Source organism: Canis lupus, chromosome 21, assembly GCF_003254725.2.
Source record: "Canis lupus dingo isolate Sandy chromosome 21, ASM325472v2, whole genome shotgun sequence".
Classification (NCBI taxonomy): domain Eukaryota; kingdom Metazoa; phylum Chordata; class Mammalia; order Carnivora; family Canidae; genus Canis; species Canis lupus.
This window is the reverse complement of record NC_064263.1, coordinates 2,058,428-2,076,793: the sequence shown is the minus strand read 5'-3', so window position 1 is coordinate 2,076,793 and position 18,366 is coordinate 2,058,428. Positions and strand designations below refer to the sequence as shown.

Below are 18,366 nucleotides of genomic sequence, written 5' to 3'. Positions count from 1 at the left end.
GTTGAAGCAAATGGTGGGTATTTGTCGTTTCTAATGGCTGAGGAATATTCCATTGTCTACATAAACCACATCTTCTTTATCCATTCATCTTTCGATGGACACCGAGGCTCCTTCCACAGTTTGGCTATTGTGGACATTGCTGCTAGAAACATCGGGGTGCAGGTGTCGCGGCGTTTCATTGCATCTGTATCTTTGGGGTAAATCCCCAACAGTGCAATTGCTGGGTCGCAGGGCAGGTCTATTTTTAACTTTTTGAGGAACCTCCACACAGTTTTCCAGAGTGGCTGCACCAGTTCACATTCCCACCAACAGTGTAAGAGGGTTCCCTTTTCTCCGCATCCCCTCCAACATTTGTTGTTTCCTGCCTTGTTAATTTGCCCCATTCTCACTGGTGTGAGGTGGGATCTCATTGTGGTTTTGATTTGTATTTCCCTGATGGCAAGTGATGCAGAGCATTTCCTCATGTGCGTGTTGGCCATGTCTATGTCTTCCTCTGTGAGATTTCTGTTCAGGTCTTTTGCCCATTTCATGATTAGATTGTTTGTTTCTTTGCTGTTGAGTTTAATAAGTTCTTTCTAGATCTTGGAAACTAGCCCTTTATCTGATATGTCATTTGCAAATATCTTCTCCCATTCTGTAGGTTGTCTTTGAGTTTTGTTGACTGTATCCTTTGCTGTGCAAAAGCTTCTTATCTTGATGAAGTCCCAATAGTTCATTTTTGCTTTTGTTTCTTTTGCCTTCATGGATGTATCTTGAAAGAAGTTACTGTGGCCGAGTTCAAAAAGGGTGTTGCCTGTGTTCTCCTCTAGGATTTTGATGGACTCTTCTCTCACATTTAGATCTTTCATCCATTTTGAGTTTATCTTTGTGTCTGGTGCAAGAGAGTGGTCTAGTTTCATTCTTCTGCATGTGGATGTCCAATTTTCCCAGCACCATTTGTTGAAGAGACTGTCTTTCTTCCAATGGATAGTCTTTCCTCCTTTATCGAATATTAGTTGCCCATAAAGTTCAGGGTCTACTTCTGGATTCTCTATTCTGTTCCACTGATCTATGTGTCTGTTTTTGTGCCAGTACCACACTGTCTTGATGACCACAGCTTTGTAGTACAACCTGAAATCTGGCATTGTGATGCCCCCAGCTATGGTTTTCTTTTTTAAAATTCCCCTGGCTATTCGGGGTCTTTTCTGATTCCACACAAATCTTAAAATAATTTGTTCCAACTCTCTGAAGAAAGTCCATGGTAATTTGATAGGGATTGCATTAAACGTGTACATTGCCCTGGGTAACATTGACATTTTCACAATATTAATTCTGCCAATCCATGAGCATGGAATATTTTTCCATCTCTTTGAGTCTTCCTCAATTTCTTTCAGAAGTGTTCTGTAGTTTTTAGGGTATAGATCCCCTACCTCTTTGGTTAGGTTTATTCCTAGGGATCTTATGCTTTTGGGTGTAATTGTAAATGGGATTGACTCCTTAATTTCTCTTTCTTCAGTCTCATTGTTAGTGTAGAGAAATGCCATTGATTTCTGGGCATTGATTTTGTATCCTGCCACGCTACCGAATTGCTGTATGAGTTCTAGCAATCTTGGGGTGGAGACTTTTGGGTTTTCTATGTAGAGTATCATGTCATCGGCGAAGAGGGAGAGTTTGACTTCTTCTTTGCCATTTTGAATGCCTTAATGTCTTTTTTGTTGTCTGATTGCTGAGGCTAGGACTTCCAGTACTATGTTGAACAGCAGTGGTGAGAGTGGACATCCCTGTGTTGTTCCTGATCTTAGGGGAAAGGCTCCCAGTGCTTCCCCATTGAGAATGATATTTGCTGTGGGCTTTTCTTAGATGGCTTTTAAGATGCTGAGGAATGTTCCCTCTATCCCTACACTCTGAAGAGTTTTGATTAGGAATGGATGCTGTATTTTGTCAAATGCTTTCTCTGCATCTAATGAGAGGATCCTATGGTTCTTGGTTTTTCTCTTGCTGATATGATGAATCACATCGATCGTTTTACAAATGTTGAACCAGCCTTGTGTCCCGGGGATAAATCCTACTTGGTCATGGTGAATAATTTTCTTAATGTACTATTGGATCCTATTGGCTAGTATCTTGTTGAGAATTTTTGCATCCATGTTCATCAGGGATATTGGTCTGTAATTCTCCTTTTTGGTGGGGTCTTTGTCTGGTTTTGGAATTAAGGTGATGCTGGCCTCATAGAACGAATTTGGAAGTACTCCATCTCTTTCTATCTTTCCAAACAGCTTTAGTAGAATAGGTATAGTTTCTTCTTTAAATTTTTTTTAATTTTTATTTATTTATGATAGTCACAGAGAGAGAGAGAGAGGCAGAGACACAGGCAGAGGGAGAAGCAGGCTCCATGCACCGGGAGCCCGATGTGGGACTCGATCCCGGGTCTCCAGGATCGCGCCCTGGGCCAAAGGCAGGCGCCAAACTGCTGCGCCACCCAGGGATCCCTGGTTTCTTCTTTAAAGGTTTGATAGAATTCCCCTGGGAAGCCATCTGGCCCTGTACTTTTGTGTCTTGGGAGGCTTTTGATGACTCCTTCAATTTCCTCCCTTGTTATTGGCCTGTTCAGGTTTTCTATTTCTTCCTGTTTCAGTTTTGGTAGTTTGTGGCTTTCCAGGAAAGCGTCCATTTCTTCTAGATTGCCTAATTTATTGGCGTATAGCTGTTCATAATATGTTTTTAAAATCGTTTGTATTTCCTTGGTGTTGGTAGTGATCTCTCCTTTCTCATTCATGATTTTATTAATTTGAGTCTTTTCTCTCTTCTTTTTAATAAGGCTGGCTAATGGTTTATGTATCTTATTAATTCTTTCAAAGAACCAACTCCTGGTTTTGTTGGTCTGCTCCACAGTTCTTCTGGCCTCTATTTCTTTGAGTTCTCCTCAAATCTTTATTAACTCCCTTTTTCTCCTGGGTGTAGATTCTATTTGCTGTTTTTCTTTTTTTTTTCCTAGCTCCTTTAGGTGTAAAGTTAGCTTTTGTATTCGAGTTCTTTCCAGTTTTTGGATGGCTGCTTGTATTGCAATATATTTCCCCCCCTCCCCAGGACTGCTTTTGCTGCGTCCCAAAGATTTTGAACTGTTGTACCTTCTTTCTCATTTGTTTCCATGAATCTTTTTAATTCTTCCTTAATTTCCTGGTTGACCCTTTCATCTTTTAGCAGGATGGTCCTTAACCTCCATGTGTTTGAAATACTTACAAACTTCTTTTTGTGATTTAGTTCTAATTTCAAGGCATTATGGTCTGAGAATATGTACGGGACGATCCCAATCTTTTGGTATCGGTTCAGACCTGATTTGTGACCCAATATGTGGTCTATTCTGGAGAAAGTTCCATGTGCATTTGAGAAGAATGTGTATACAGTTGCGTTTGGATATAAAGTTCTGTAGATATCTGTGAAATCCATCTGGTCCAGTGTATCATTTAAAACTCATTTCTTTGGAGATGTTGTGCTTAGAAGACCTATCGAGGGTAGAAAACACTACATTGAAGTCACCAAGTAGAAGTGTAGTATTATCTAAGTATGTCTTAACTTTGGTTATTAATTGATTGATACATTTGGCAGCTCCCACATTTGGGGCATATATATTGATGATTGTTAAGTCCTCTTGTTGGATAGATCCTTTAAGTATGATACAGTTTCCCTCTATCTATCACTATCTATCACTCTATCTATCACTATAGTCTTCGGGGTAAATTTTAGTTTATCTGATATGAGGATGGCTACCCCTGCTTTCTTTTGAGGACCATTTGAATGGTAAATGGTTCTCCAACCTTTTATTTTCAGGCTGTAGGTGTCCTTCTGTCTAAAATGAGTCTCTTGTAGACAGCAAATAGATGGGTCCTGCTTTTTTATCCAGTCTGACACCCTGCGCCTTTTGATGGGGTCATTAAGCCCATTCACGTTCAGAGTTACTATTGAAAGATATAAGTTTAGTGTCATCATGATACCTATTCAGTCCCTGTTTTTGTGGATTGTTCCATTGGACTTCTTCTTAAAGGGGAATTTTAAGAGTCCCCCTTAAAATTTCTTGCAGAGCTGGTTTGGAGGTCACATATTCTTTCAGTTCCTGCCTGTCTTGGAAGCTCTTTATCTCTCCTTCTATTCTAAATGAAAGCCTTGCTGGATAAAGTATTCTTGGCTGCATGTTCTTCTCATTTAGGATGCTGAATATATCCTGCCAGCCCTCTGTGGAGAGGTCTGCTGTTAATCTAATATTTTTCCCCATAAAAGTTAGAGATTTTTTATCTGTTACTGCTTTAAGGATCTTCTCTTTATCTTTGGAATTTGCAAGCTTCACTATTAAATGTAGACGTGTTGAGCGGTTTTATTGATTTTAGTGGGGGGGGGGGTATCTCTATTTCCTGGATCTGAATGCCTGTTTCCCTTTCCAGATTAGGAAATTTTTGAGATATGATTTGTTCAAATACATATTCTTGCCCTCTGTCCCTTTTGGCGCCCTCGGGAACCCCAATTAAACGTAGGTTTTTCTTCCTCAGGCTGTCATTGATTTCCCTTAATCTATCCTCATGATCTTTTAATTGTTTGTATCTTTTTCCCTCAGTTTCTCTCTTTGCCATCAACTTGTCTTCTATGTACCTCACTTGTTCTTCCACCTCGTTAACCCTGGTCGTTAGGACTTCTAGTTTGGATTGCATCTTATTTAATTGATTTTTAATTTCTGCCTGATTAGATCTGAAATCTGTAGTCATGAAGTGTCTTGTGTCCTTTATGCTTTTTTTTAGAGCCACCAGTAGCTTTATAATAGTGCTTCTGATTTGGCTTTCTGACATTGAATTGTAATCCAAATTTTTGTAACTCTGTGGGAGAGAGGACTGTTTCTCATTCTTTCTTTTGAGGTGAGGTTTTCCTTCTAGTCATTTTGCTCAATGCAGAGTGGCCAAAAACACGTTGCATTGGGAAAAAGAGAAAAAGAGAGAAGATAAAAGAGAAAGAAAAAAAGAAAAAAAGAAAGGAAAAAAAAAGAAAGAAAAAAAGGAAAAAAAGAGAAGAAAAGAAAAAAGGAAAAAAAGGGGTGGAGGCAAATAGAAAAAAAACAAAAAACAAAAAACAAAAAACATGGGGGAGTATCCTCTGATTGTGTATACTGTAAATCCCTTGACTTCCCCTGGAACTTTCCAGTGTTGCTTGGTCAATAATTTGTTTTTCCCATGTCAGTCTAGCTGGTCTTCTGGGGGAGGGGCCTGTTGTGCTGATTCTCAGGTGTGAGCACTTGGGGGAGCTGCTCCGCCCCCTGCCTGGTGCAGGGCTCAGTGGGGGTTGTTTACCCCGTGAGGCCCCAGGAGGAACAGCCCCAGTGGCGGGGCCAGCTCTGCAGCCCTGGAGTCAGCCCCCGCAGTAGCTCCGGAGCTCTCCGTCTGCAGGGCCTGGAGGCTCCGGGCGGGGCCGCTGATCTGCTCAGCTGGGGCAGGAGCGTCCTCGCTGTCCTGGGCCCTCCCGGCCTCTGCCTGTCCTGGGGGAGGCCGGATCCCGGGCTGTGTCCCGGCGCCCTGTGCTCCGGAGCCTGCGCTGGTGGATTCGCGCTCCCGCCCGCAGCCCCCTCCGCGGAGCCGCCCCCGAGCCCCCCGAGCTGCTCCCGCCCCGCAGCCCCCTCCGCGGAGCCGCCTCCGAGCCCCCCCAGCTGCCCCCGCCCCGCAGCCCCCTCCGCGGAGCTCCCCCGACCCCCCGAGCTGCTCCCGCCCCGCAGCCCCCTCCACGGAGCCGCCCCCGAGCCCCCCGAGCTGCTCCGGGTCCCACCGTGCGCGCTGCAGCCCTTAGGGAGCTCGGGGCGCTCTCCCGGGGTGCAGGTGTCTGTTAGTGTCCCCGGGAGCCCGAGGGCATCCCCGCCCTCCTGGGTCCTGCTCCACCTCCCCGCGAGCCCCTTTCCCCCGGGAAGGTCGGTGCAGCTCCTGCTCCTCCGGGACGGGGCTCTCCTGTCCTGGGGACACTCGCCCCGGCCTCAGCCCGGCTCCTCGCGGGCCCCTCCCCCTTGGAGGCCTTTTGTGTCTTTATTTCTTTTTTTCCCGTCTTCTACCTTGATAGAAGTGCGAACTCTTCTCACTGTAGCATTCCAGATGGTCTCTCTTTAAATCTCAGGCTGAAGTCATAGGTTTTCAGGATTATTTGAAGGTTATCTAGGTAATTTGGTGGGGACAGGTAACTTGGGGACCCTACTCTTCCGCCGTCTTGCCCCGCCTCTCTTCACTTCATTTAAATGAAAACTCAATTTACGGATGTTTCCTCAAACAATGAAATGGTATCCTGATGGCTAGTTAAAAGGTTAAAAAGAAAGAAAGAAAAGAAAGAAAGAATGAAAGAAAGAAAGAGAAAGAAAGAGAAAGAAAGAAAGAGAAAGAAAAGAAAGAAAGAAGAAAGAAAGAAAGAAAGAAGCAAGAAAGCAAGAAAGAAAAGAAAGAATATTCTGATTTAATGAATTTAAAGGACTTGGAATAGCCTAGAGTAGTTACAATGTTTTTTTTTTTTTAAAGAGTATTTTTTTAATGTTTATTTATTTATGATAGTCACACAGAGAGAGAGAGAGAGAGAGGCAGAGAAACAGGCAGAGAGAGAAGCAGGCTCCATGAACCGGGAGCCCAATGTGGGATTCAATCCCGGGTCTCCAGGATCACGCCCTGGGCCAAAGGCAGGCGCTAAACCACTGCGCCACCCAGTTACAATGTTTTAAATGCAACCTAAGGCTAGCAAAGTTATTCCACAAAAAAGGTACAGTTATATACCCTAATCTTACACTTGTCAATTCTCTAAGGACTGGACTATGGTGACCCATTTTCACTCATTTGACTGAAACTGAAATTATGTTGGGTTTGAGACCTCTGTCAGATGGAATACTGTTTCACATGTCATAGTCCTGGCAGGTTCTAGGCACATTTATAAATTTTCATCTGAATTATTTGGTGGTGAGAAGTAGAATTAATTGAAGTACATCTTGGCCGTGACTACTTACCTATATTTGCAACTGTGTGAACTGAAAGCTTGGTTCTAAATTAAGAAACAGAAAATTAAGAATTTCCGGTGCTATTTAACTGTTTAAAAATGTGGGGAAACTATAATGTCCACTTTGGATATTGGACTTTTATCTGTGACAGTTATTTATTTATTTATTTATTTATTTATTTATTTATTTATTTATATATCTGTGACATTTAAATAACAAAACCAGATAACTTGCTGAGAGTCTAAAGAGTCTGGTGCCACCATGATACAGATTGAAGAAGCTACGGCACAGAAGGCAGTTTATCAGGCACATAACTTTGGCCAGAATTTAGCTTGCTTGCTTGCTTTCTTTCTTTCTTTCTTTCTTTCTTCTCTCTTTCTCTCTTTCTTTTTCTTTCTTTCTTCCTTGCTTTTACTGGTCTCTATTGACTTCATCATATTACTTCGCAGTAGTTCCTGTGTGGAAAAAAAATCAATAGTAGTCATTCGGATTAAAGTTTGGGTATAAAAACATCCATTGTACATCCCTAAACTCTCTCTTTTTCATTCATTACTTCTTTAGAACTCCTTTGTCAACAATGTAGGAGACTATACTTACAGATCCTTGTCATACTGCTAATAAAATTCCACCAAAGAAGCTACCTAATATTTTATAACAACCCTATATATTTATATAGACATGCTCTCAAGTTCATATCTGTTTCTTTGCTTGATATAGAACTTTTTTTTTGTATTTTATCAGCCCTATTTTCCTTGTCTTTAGCAAATATGAATATTTCAGACAAAGGGTTTATTTAATATGGAAATGAAGAATACAGATGTATATGATTCCTGAGAGAATTGCAATTGTCTATTTCAAACATTTCCTTGAAATTATCTACACTTCCCAGTTTAACCATAGCCTAGAACAAAACATTGTTTAAATGCAATTTAGCTTTATGGTATTAGAACCAGATGAAGAAAACAATGCAAATTGACAATTTTCTGAGGAAATATAAATTAAATTTTAAGTAATCATGAAAAACCCAATTTACTCAAAACAAAGAGAACACAATGACTCTAATTTTAACTGTTTTCAAAAGATTCTGGGCTTCTAGGAAAAAATGGCAGAGTAGGACAATGCTAGGCTAACTCTGTCCCATGGGTACAACTAGATAAAACTCATATCAGTGTAAATAACACAGAAAATGACCTGAAGACTGGCAGACTGAACTCCACAACTAAATGTGGAGGACACATTGAAGATGGTAGGAGGCGTGGAAACATGGTCAGGAAGCGTGGAAACATGGTCAGGTACTAAACAGACTCTTAGGACTGTCCGTGGGAGACAGGAACACTGAAGGAACACTGAAGACACAGAGAGAGGAGAGAAACAGGCCCCCACACCAAGAAGCCTGTGCAGAGAAGACAAATCTCCATAACACTTGTCTTTAGAAACCAGAGCAGCTGAATTTTTCTTACAACCTCCAGGACTTAAAATGTGGGATTAAAGGAAAAAAAGTCAGCTAGCTTGGCTCTGAGAAAGCTAGAAAGGTGAAAGGAAACTGAGTCCCTGCCTTTAAAGGTAGCAGGACAAATAGCCCACAGAGACAAAGCATGGAAAGAGCAGCTTGAAAGTTGACTGAGGCATACAAGAGGGGAAGTTATTTACTAATCTGAGTATGTTCTGAAGGGCAGAAATCTTAGGGGAACTCCTTCAGGAACAAAGAAACTGGCAGGTACCATTTCCCACTCCTACCTTCCAGTGTAAACATGGGATCATCTATGGGACTCTCTACCCAACTTGTTAGCACTGCTGCCCAGCTCACCCTTCATATGTGCTTCCACCAATCCACCTTCCAGCCTGCCTCAGTTCCAGTGCTATAAGGCTCCTTCCCCAGAGGACAAGGGCATGCAAAACTTGCTATCACCACTGCCCCACTGCACTATCCTGCTAAACTCTGCTTTGGGGAATCTGCCCTCTCCAATAGACTTTTGGCCAGACCCCATACAGGGTAGTGCCATAATCAGGCTATGTAAAAGCAGCCCCATAGTAGCCAGCAGTACCCCAAAAGGACTCCTCAAGAGGGAGGGAATCCCACCCAGCAATTAGACAGAGACCTAGCAATGAGATGGAGGCAGAGAGCTGGTTTGACTATAGGCACCACTTACCAAGGAAAATTTCTCCAGAGATGACACAGGGAAATCGCCCTGCAGTTTGCTGTTACTGCTTTTCTGGTCTGATTTAGCTCAAGCTCCAGGTGTCCCTAGACTCGTCCAGTAAACCACAGGGACCAAACACTGCTCACAACAGGCAAAAGGAATCTCTACAGACAACTGGACCAAAGGGTTCATCACAACAGCAAGGTGCATCCAATCAAATAAAGGAGACAACCCTGAAGCACTAGTTTCTGTTGAACATGGGAAACTGCACAGTAGGGCTACAGTACCTCTTCTTCATAAGGTTATTCCATTCAACAGCTGGAGACATATGTGTCTCTCCTAACACAGAGAAACAGAAACAAAGTTAGACAAAATGAAGAAACAGAGGAATATGTCTCAAATGAAAGAAAAGGACAAAATTACAAGAAACCTAAGTGAAATGGAGATAAGTAATATGCCTGATAGAGAATTTAGAGTAATGATCACAAAGAAACACATTGTACTGAGAAAAGAGTGGAAGTCATCAATGAAATCCTTAATGATGAAAGAAGAAAGAACCAGAGATGAAAAGTCACAATAAATGAAATTAAAAATATCTTGATGAAATAAACAGTAGAGTAGACAAAGTGGAAGAATGAATCAGTGACCTGGAAGATACATTAGTGTAATGTAAAGAATCTGAGCAGGTGACAGGAAAAACAAAACGCAAAATGAGAATAGATTTAGGGAACTCAGCAACACCATCAAGGGTAATAATACTCACATTATAGGGATCTTGGAAGCAGAAGAGAAAGATAAGGGGGTAGAAAATGTATTTGAAGAAATAATAGCTGAACACTTCTGTAACCTGGGGAAGGAAACAGAAATCCAGACCCAGAAGATATAGAAATCCCCCAACAAAACCAACACAAAGAAGTACACGACAAGACAGAAATAATTAAAATTGAAAAAAAAAATAGTGATGAAAAGAGAATTTTAATTAATTAATTAATTAATTAATTTATCTATCTATTTGAGGAGGAGGAAGGGGGCAGAAGGAGAGGAGAGAGAAAATCCTTAGCAGACTCTGCACTGGGCATGGGACATGACATGGGGCTCAATCTCTCACACCCTGAGATCATTATCTGAGCCAAAATCAAGAGTCAAATGCTTAACTGACTGAGTCACTAAGGCATCAGAAGGAGAGATTTTTAAAAGCAGCAAAAGAAAAGAAAGCAGTTACATACAAGGGAAACCTGTAAGGCTATCAGTGTATTTCTGGAAAAACTTTGGAGGCCAGAAGAAAATGATATGATATATTCAAAGTGCTGAAAACAAAACAATGTGTGGCACAGAATATTTTATCCTGCAAGGGTATCACTCAGGAGACATAAAGAATTTCCCAAAGAAAAACTAAAGGAGTCTGTAACCAATAAACCAGCCCTACAAGAAATGTTAAATTGGACTCTCTGAGTGGAAAGGAAACACTATAGGCAAAAGTAAGGAAAGTGAGAATTGCAAGAACAGTAGAAAGAAGTATGCCTGTAAAAACTAGTCAAGGGGCTCAAAATAAAAGGATGTAAAGTATCACACAATATTCCAAAAACATGTCAGGAAGAGGAATAAAGAATGATCTCAAACTTCAGATATCATCAACTTCACATAAACTGCTGTATATATATAGAAGATAAACTGAATAGTAACCACAAATAAAAAACTAGTAATACATATGTAAAAAATAAAGAAAAAGGGTTCAAAGTATATCACTAAAGAAAGCCGACTTATGTAAGAAAAGAGAACAAGAGAAGAAAGGAACAAAGAAGAACTACAAAAATAACCGTAAAATAAGTAACAAAATGGCAATAAATGCATACCTATCAATAATTGCTCTTAATGTAAATGGACTAAATGTTCTAATCAAAAGATATAGATAGGATGCAGAATGGATTAAAATTAACAAACACTAAAAGACCCATCTATATGCTGACTAAAAGAGACTTATTTCAGGCCTGTAGGCACCTGCACACTAAGAGTAAAGAGATGAAGAAGCACTTATCATTCAAATAGATGTAAATAGAAACCTGGAGTAACAACTTTTATCAGACTTTAAAACAAATGTTGTAACAAAAAACATAGAAGTACAGTATATAATCATTCAGAGGGCAATAAAATCAGATATATATAACAATTATAAATATTTATGCACCATTACAAGAACACTGAAATAATTAATAAGAAACATGAAATAGTCATTAGTAATATGAATAATAGTAGGGGACTTTAGCATCCCACTTGCATCAACAGACAGATATCCAAACAGAAACAGTGGTTTTGAATGACACACTGGAATAGATGGACTTAACAGATACTCAGAAAACTACATCCTAAAACAGCAGAATACACATTCTTTTCAAGTTCAAATGGAACATTTTCCAGAAAATGTCTCATATTCAGCTACAAAGAAAATCTCAACAAATTCAAAAAGATCAAAGTCATTCCTGGCTTTTCCATGGCGTTTTTCTGACCACAATGCCATGAAACTAGAAATCAACCAAAAGAAAAAGTCTAGAAATAGCATAAATAAATGGAAGTTAAATAAGATGCCCCTAAACAATAAATGGATTAACCAAGAAATCAAAGAGGAAATCAAAAAGACAAATGATGATGGAAACATAACAGTCCAACCTCTTGGGATGTAGCAAATAAGATTTTAAGAGGAAAATTTATAGTATTATAGGCCTACCTCAGGAAGCAGGAAAAAAGCCCAAATAAACAAGCTACCTTTACACCAAAAGGAGCTAGGAAAAAGAACAACTAATAAAACCCCAAACTTTGGGGATCCCTGGCTGGCTCAGCGGTTTGCCGCCTGCCTTTGGCCTAGGACGCTGTCCTGGAGTCCCAGATCGAGTCCCACGTCAGGCTCCCGGCATGAAGCCTGCTTCTCCCTCCTCCTGTGTCTCTGCCTCTCTCTCTCTCTATGTCTATCATAAATAAATAAATAAATCTTTAAAAAAAATTATATTAAAAAAACCCCAAACTTTAGAAGAAAGAAAATAATAAGGATTAAAGCATAAATGAACCAAATAGAAACTTAAAACAATAACAAAAACAAAAAGTGACTGTGTGGCTTAGATGGTTATGCATCTACCTTCAGTTTAGGTCATGATCTCACAGTCTTGGGATGGAGTCCCATTGGGATGGCAGCAGCAGGGGGCAGTCTGCTCAGCAGGGAGTCTGCTTCTCCCTCTGCTCTTCCCCTTGTTTATGCTCTCTCTATATATATCTCAAATAAATACATATAATCTTTTAAAAGAGTCAAAACAAAACAAAAACAAAGAAACAAACAAAAAACAATAGAACAGATCAATGAAACCAGGAGCTGGTACTTTGAAAGGATCAACAAAATTAAAAACCTTTAGCCAGACTCATCAAAAAAAACAGAGAGAGACAGACAGACAGACAGATAGAAAGAGAAAGGACTGAAATAAACAAAATCCAAAATGAAAGGGAAGAAATAACTGACACCATAGAAATACAAAGCATAGCATACAATTTTTCATAAGAGAATATTATGAAAAATTGTATGCTAACAAATTGGCATATAATTAGACAAACCTAGAAGAAATGGATAAATTTCTAGAAACATGTAACCTCCCAAAATAGAATCAGGAAGAAATAGAAAATTTGAGCAGACTGATTACTGACAATGAAATTGAATCTGTAATCAAAAAACTTTCAACAACAAAAGTTCCAAGGAGATGGTTTCTCAGGTAAATTCTAGCAAACAATTAAAGAAAGGTCAATGCCTATTTTTCTCATAGTATTACAAAAAAATAGAAGAGAGCAAATAAAACCCTTCCACATTCATTTACAAAACTGTATTACTCTGGTACCAAAGTACCAGAACATTCAGCATTACTCTGGTACCAAAACCAGATAAAACCACTACAGAAAAAAAAAAAAAAAATAACTATAGGCCAATATCTCTGATGAACATAGATGTAAAAATCCTCAATGAATATTGGCAAACCAAATCCAACAATACATTACATATATTATTTGTCACAGTCAAGTAGGATTTATTCCCAGGATGCAAAGGTGGTTTAATATTTGCAAATCAATCGGTATATTACTTATCAATAAGAGAAAGAATAAAGACCATAAAGTTATTTCAGTAGATGCAGAAAAGCATTGGACGAAGTACAACAAATATTCTGGATAAAAATGCTCAACAAAGTAGGGTTGGAGGGTATATACATGATAAAGGTCTTATATGAAAACTCCACAGCTAACATCACACTCAGTGGCAAAAAAATGAATTTTTCCCATAAGGTCAGGAACAAGACAGGGATGTCCACTCTCAGCACTTTTATTCAGTATAGTACTGGAAGGCCTACCCATAGCAATCAGACAATGAAAAGAAATACAAGGCCTCTAAATTGGTAAAAAAGAAGTAAAACTTTTACTATTTGCAAATGACATGATTTTACATATATAAAAAAAAAAAAACCCAAAGACTCCACCAAGAAACTATTAGAACTGGTAAATGAATTCAGTAAAGTCACAGGATACAAAATCAACCTACAGAAATCAGTTGCATTTCTATATACAAATAATGGAATTGCAAAGAAAAATTAATTATCTCATTCACAAAAGAACCAAAAATAATATAATTCCTGGGAATAAACATAACCAAAGAGGTGAAAGACTTATGCTCTATAAACTATAAAACACTGGTGAAAAGAATTTAAGATGACACAAACAAATGCAAAGGTATTTCATGCTTGTGGATTAGAATAACAAATATTGTTAAAATGTCCATACTACCCAAAGTAAACTACAGATTTCATGCAATCCTTATCAAAATGCCAAAGGCATTTTTCACAGAACTAGAACAAATAATTCTAAAATTTTATGAAACCACTAAAGACCCTGAATAACAAAAACAATGTTGAAAAAGAGAAGCATAACTGGAGGTAATACAATTCCAGACTTCAAGTTATATTACAAAGCTGTAGAAATTCAAACATTATGGTATTGAAACAAAAATAGACACATGAATCAATGGAGCAAAATGGAAAACCCAGAAATGAACCCAGGATAATTTGGTCAATTAATATCAAACAAAAGAGGCAGAATATACAATTGGGAAAAAAGTCTCTTCAACAAATTGTGTTGTGAAACCTGGAAAGCTGCATGCGAAAGAATGAAATTTGTCCACTTTCTTACACCATACACAAAAATAAAATAAAAATGGATTAAAGACTTAAATGTTAAAGCTGAAACCATAAAAATCCTAGAAGAGAACACAGGAAATAATTTTTCTGACATTGACCATAACAACATCTATTTATCTATGTCTCCTGAGGCAAGGGAAATAAAAGCAAAAATAAACTATTGGGACAACATCAAAATAAAAAGCTTCTTTACAGTGAAAGAAATAAGCATAAAAACCAAAAGACAACCTTTGGAATAGGAAAAGATATTTGCAAATGACATATCTGATAAAGAGTTAGTATCCACAATATATAAAGAACCTAATGACTCAACACCCAAAAACCAAATAATCCAGTTTAAAAACAGGCAAAACACATTTCTGCAAAGAAGGGATACAGATGGTCAACAGACATATGAAAAGATACTCAAACAGCAGTTATCATCAAAGAAATCCAAATCAAAAGTACTATGATATTTCACCTCGCACATTTCGTATTGGCCAAAATAAAAATAAATAAATAAATAAGAAAGAACAGTGTTGGTGAGAAGGGGGAGAAAAAGAAAACACTCTTGCACTTTTGATGTGAATGGAAACTGGTACAGTGACTGTGGAAGACAGTTTGAAGTTTCCTCAGACAGTTGAAAATAGAACTACCACAGGATCCAGTAATCACAGTACTGGGTATTTAACCAACAATACAGAACACTAATTTGAAAGGATATATGATCCCCTGTGTATATTGCATCACTATTATAGCCAAACTGAGGAAAATCGCAAGTGTCCGTCCAGAGATGAATGGATAAAGAAGATGAAGGTCAGTCATAAAACTGGAATAAGATCTTGCCACTTGCAACAACATGGATGGATTGTACAACGCTAAGTGAAAAAGGCAGAGAAAGACGAATACCATATGATTTCACTCATATGTGGAACGTAAGAGACAACAAATGGACAAAGGGCAAAACAGATAAACTAAGAAACATAGTCTTAACTATAAAGAAAACATGATGGTTACCAGAGGTTGGGGGGATGGCAGAAATAGGTGATGGGGATTAAAAAGTAGACATGATGAGTCATGTATAGAATGTTAAATAACTGCATTTTTACACCTAATACTAACATAACACTGACTGTTAACTACACTGACATTAAAGTTAAAAACTTAGGGCAGCCCCGGTGGCTCAGCCTTTTAGCGCCGCCTTCAGTCCAGGGTGCGATTCTGGAAATGCGAGATCGAGTCCCTCGTTGGGCTTCCTGCATGGAGCCTGTTTCTCCCTCTGTCTCTGCCTCCCTTTCTCTGTCTTTCATGAATAAATAAATTTTTTTAAAAAATCTTAAAATTAAAAACTTAAAAGACTCTTGTTTCCATATTTGAATGAATTAAAAGAAAATTAAATATCAGGATTAATATAGATAGGTTCCATCTTTCTTGCCTTAGACCATGAGTCTAAAATCTTATTGACATCACATTGTTTTTTATACAAAGGAAATCTTTGAGTTTCAAGATCTTTCAGATTTCCAAGTGTCTTCTTATATTATTCTACCTGTCAAGCTGTCAGAACTCCCTCTCAGGCACTAACTTTTAATTCACCAGAAACAAATTAATACTCATCTTTAATCTTTATTACCTACCACTGTTCCGTATATTATGTATATAATATATATAAATATATATTATTTTATTTATATTATTAATTTAAATATATATTTAAAAATTACAAAAAGAAATCATATATTTAAAAATATTTTACGTAGAATTTAGTTACTTTACTTCCTCAGGTAGAAACCTGGACATGTGTCATGATTGGTTTGTTTTCCAGAATGCAATAACCCAGATCTCCTTTTTCATTATTTACACATTTTGCCCTTCTCTAAGACCCTCTCATTGCAAAAAAACAAGATTCAAGTAACAAGTCACTCCTCTCTTTCAGAAGAATCTCTCCTAAAACATGTAAAATTATCTTCTCTTTAATTCTCCATCTCCAAATTTAAAATATTTTCACATCAGTAGAAAATGAAAAAGGCAACTTGCAGATATTATTTAGCTCTCTACACCAGGGATCAGCAGGCAGGAAAACTAATATTGATGCTGATTTTGAATTATATGAAGTGTCAGGCAAGCCCATCCCTTTTTCATGTTTGTTTAATCCGTAAAAATGGATATTTGTGTGTTTTTGTGTACTTTGTATGAGAAAATTAGACATTATTGGAAAATATCTGAGAACTTTGAAATTTGAGTTAGATGATAAGAATAATTTATTTGTATTATTATGATACATATAATAAAAACCCAAGTTCCTTTCTCAGGCCCATTTGTCCTTTAAGATCTAAGTCGTATTAATTCACAGACAAGATTTCCTACTTCTCCTTCCTCCGCATTAGGCTGCAGCTGTGGTGGCATTCTTGTAGCCTGGGTACTCCAAATCCGTTCTCCAATTAAGATTTTTCACTTGCCCTTAATCAGGCAACTTAATAATTTGTTTATTCCTTTCACAACTGGATACTTCAAAATAAGGAGTTTTATGCTGACAGGTGTGAACGTGAGCATTTTCTGGAAGATACAGAGCATAAATTAGGTTTGCAAATGAAAAGACATTTCATGAAGTTGGGCTCCAAAATGTTTGAGGTGGAGTAGTGGATGTGACAACACGCGCAGTTTGAATCACAATCTTGAGAGCTTCTAAAGTTAGACTAAAAATGTCAGGTTTCTGTTTTATAGGACGTATGGAAAGTTGTTTATGTGTTATATTCTATGTAAAAGACTTTTACGTATATAATTTTTTTTCATTACCAAAAAGTGAGGGGTGGTAAATATTTATAATGAATACAGATTTGTTTTCTGACAAATTTCTATTTGTTCATCAGTTAACCTAGGAAAACATAGATATTTTGTAAAAATCTAAATCTCTTACTTTATCTCTGAATATACATAAACTGTTAAACTATTTAGTCATTTCTGATGTATATGCTACTAGTTTCATGTATTTTAATTTTATATTTGCTTTACTTTTTACCCTCTAAGACATAATTATTGTTGTTTTATTATACAATGTTTTCTTTTTATTTCCAATTTCTACTCCCAGTTTTACTGATAAATAATTGACATATTCTACTGTATGAATTTAAATTATAGCATAATGGTTTAATTTATAAACAGTGAAATGATTAACAATAGGTTCAGCTAAAAATTTTTAAAAAAAGAAAAGAAGGAAAATAAAAAAAAATTATTTTCCTGTAAAGGGAATTCTGGGATTAACTCTTAACTTTCCTATATACCATAAAGCAGTGTTAACTATGGTCACCATGGTGTACATTACATTCCTTGTACTTATTTATTTTATAACTAGGAGTATGTACCTTTGACAAACCCTCCAATTTCTCCTTCCCCCATCCTCTGGCTCTGGTAACCACAAGTTTGATCTCTTTCTTTCTTTCTTTCTTTCTTTCTTTCTTTCTTTCTTTCTTTCTTTCTCTTCTTTCTTTCTTTCTTTCTTTCTTCTTCTTTCTTTCTTTCTTTTTCGTTCTTTCTTTCTTTCTTTCTTTCTTTCTTTCTTTCTTTCTTTCTTTCTTTCTTTCTTCTTTCTTTCTTTCCTTCTTTCTTTCTTTCTTTCTTTCTTTCTTTCTTTCTTTCTTTCTTTCTTCCTTCCTTCCTTCCTTCCTTCCTTTTTCTTTCTTTCTTTCTTTTCTTTCTTTCTTTCTTTCTTTCTTTCTTTCTTTCTTTCTTTCTTTCTTTCTTTCTTCTTTCTTTCCTTCTTTCTTTCTTTCCTCTTTTTCTTTTTTAATGAGTTTTTTGTTTGGTTTTAGATTCCACATATGAGATTGTAGAGTAGTTGTTTTTTTTCTGACTTATTTTATTCAGCATACTGCCTTCAAGGTCAATCAATGTAGGATTTCCTCATTTTTTATGGCTGAATAATATTTCGTTGTGTACATATATTGTATTTTCTTCTATTCATCCATCAATAACCGGTTAGATTATTTCTATGTCTTAGCTATTGTAAATAATGATGCTATGCAGATATCTTTCTTTTTTAGTTAGTGTTTCTATTTCT

The 18,366-nt window shown here is 37.5% G+C and overlaps 1 protein-coding gene and 1 long non-coding RNA gene across 4 annotated transcripts in view; one reads left to right on the top strand and one right to left on the bottom strand.

The window, feature by feature from the left end:
* The window catches only part of CNTN5 (contactin 5), a 1,295,471-nt gene that overhangs the window by 517,331 nt on the left and 759,774 nt on the right, over nt 1–18,366 (top strand). The window lies entirely within an intron of this gene.
* The window catches only part of LOC112643181 (uncharacterized), a 99,864-nt gene continuing 88,666 nt past the window's right edge, over nt 7,169–18,366 (bottom strand). Inside the window, exon 5 of the long non-coding RNA XR_003125690.3 lies at nt 7,169–7,431. This is a non-coding gene — a long non-coding RNA (uncharacterized LOC112643181). The remainder of the gene's footprint in view (nt 7,432–18,366) is intronic.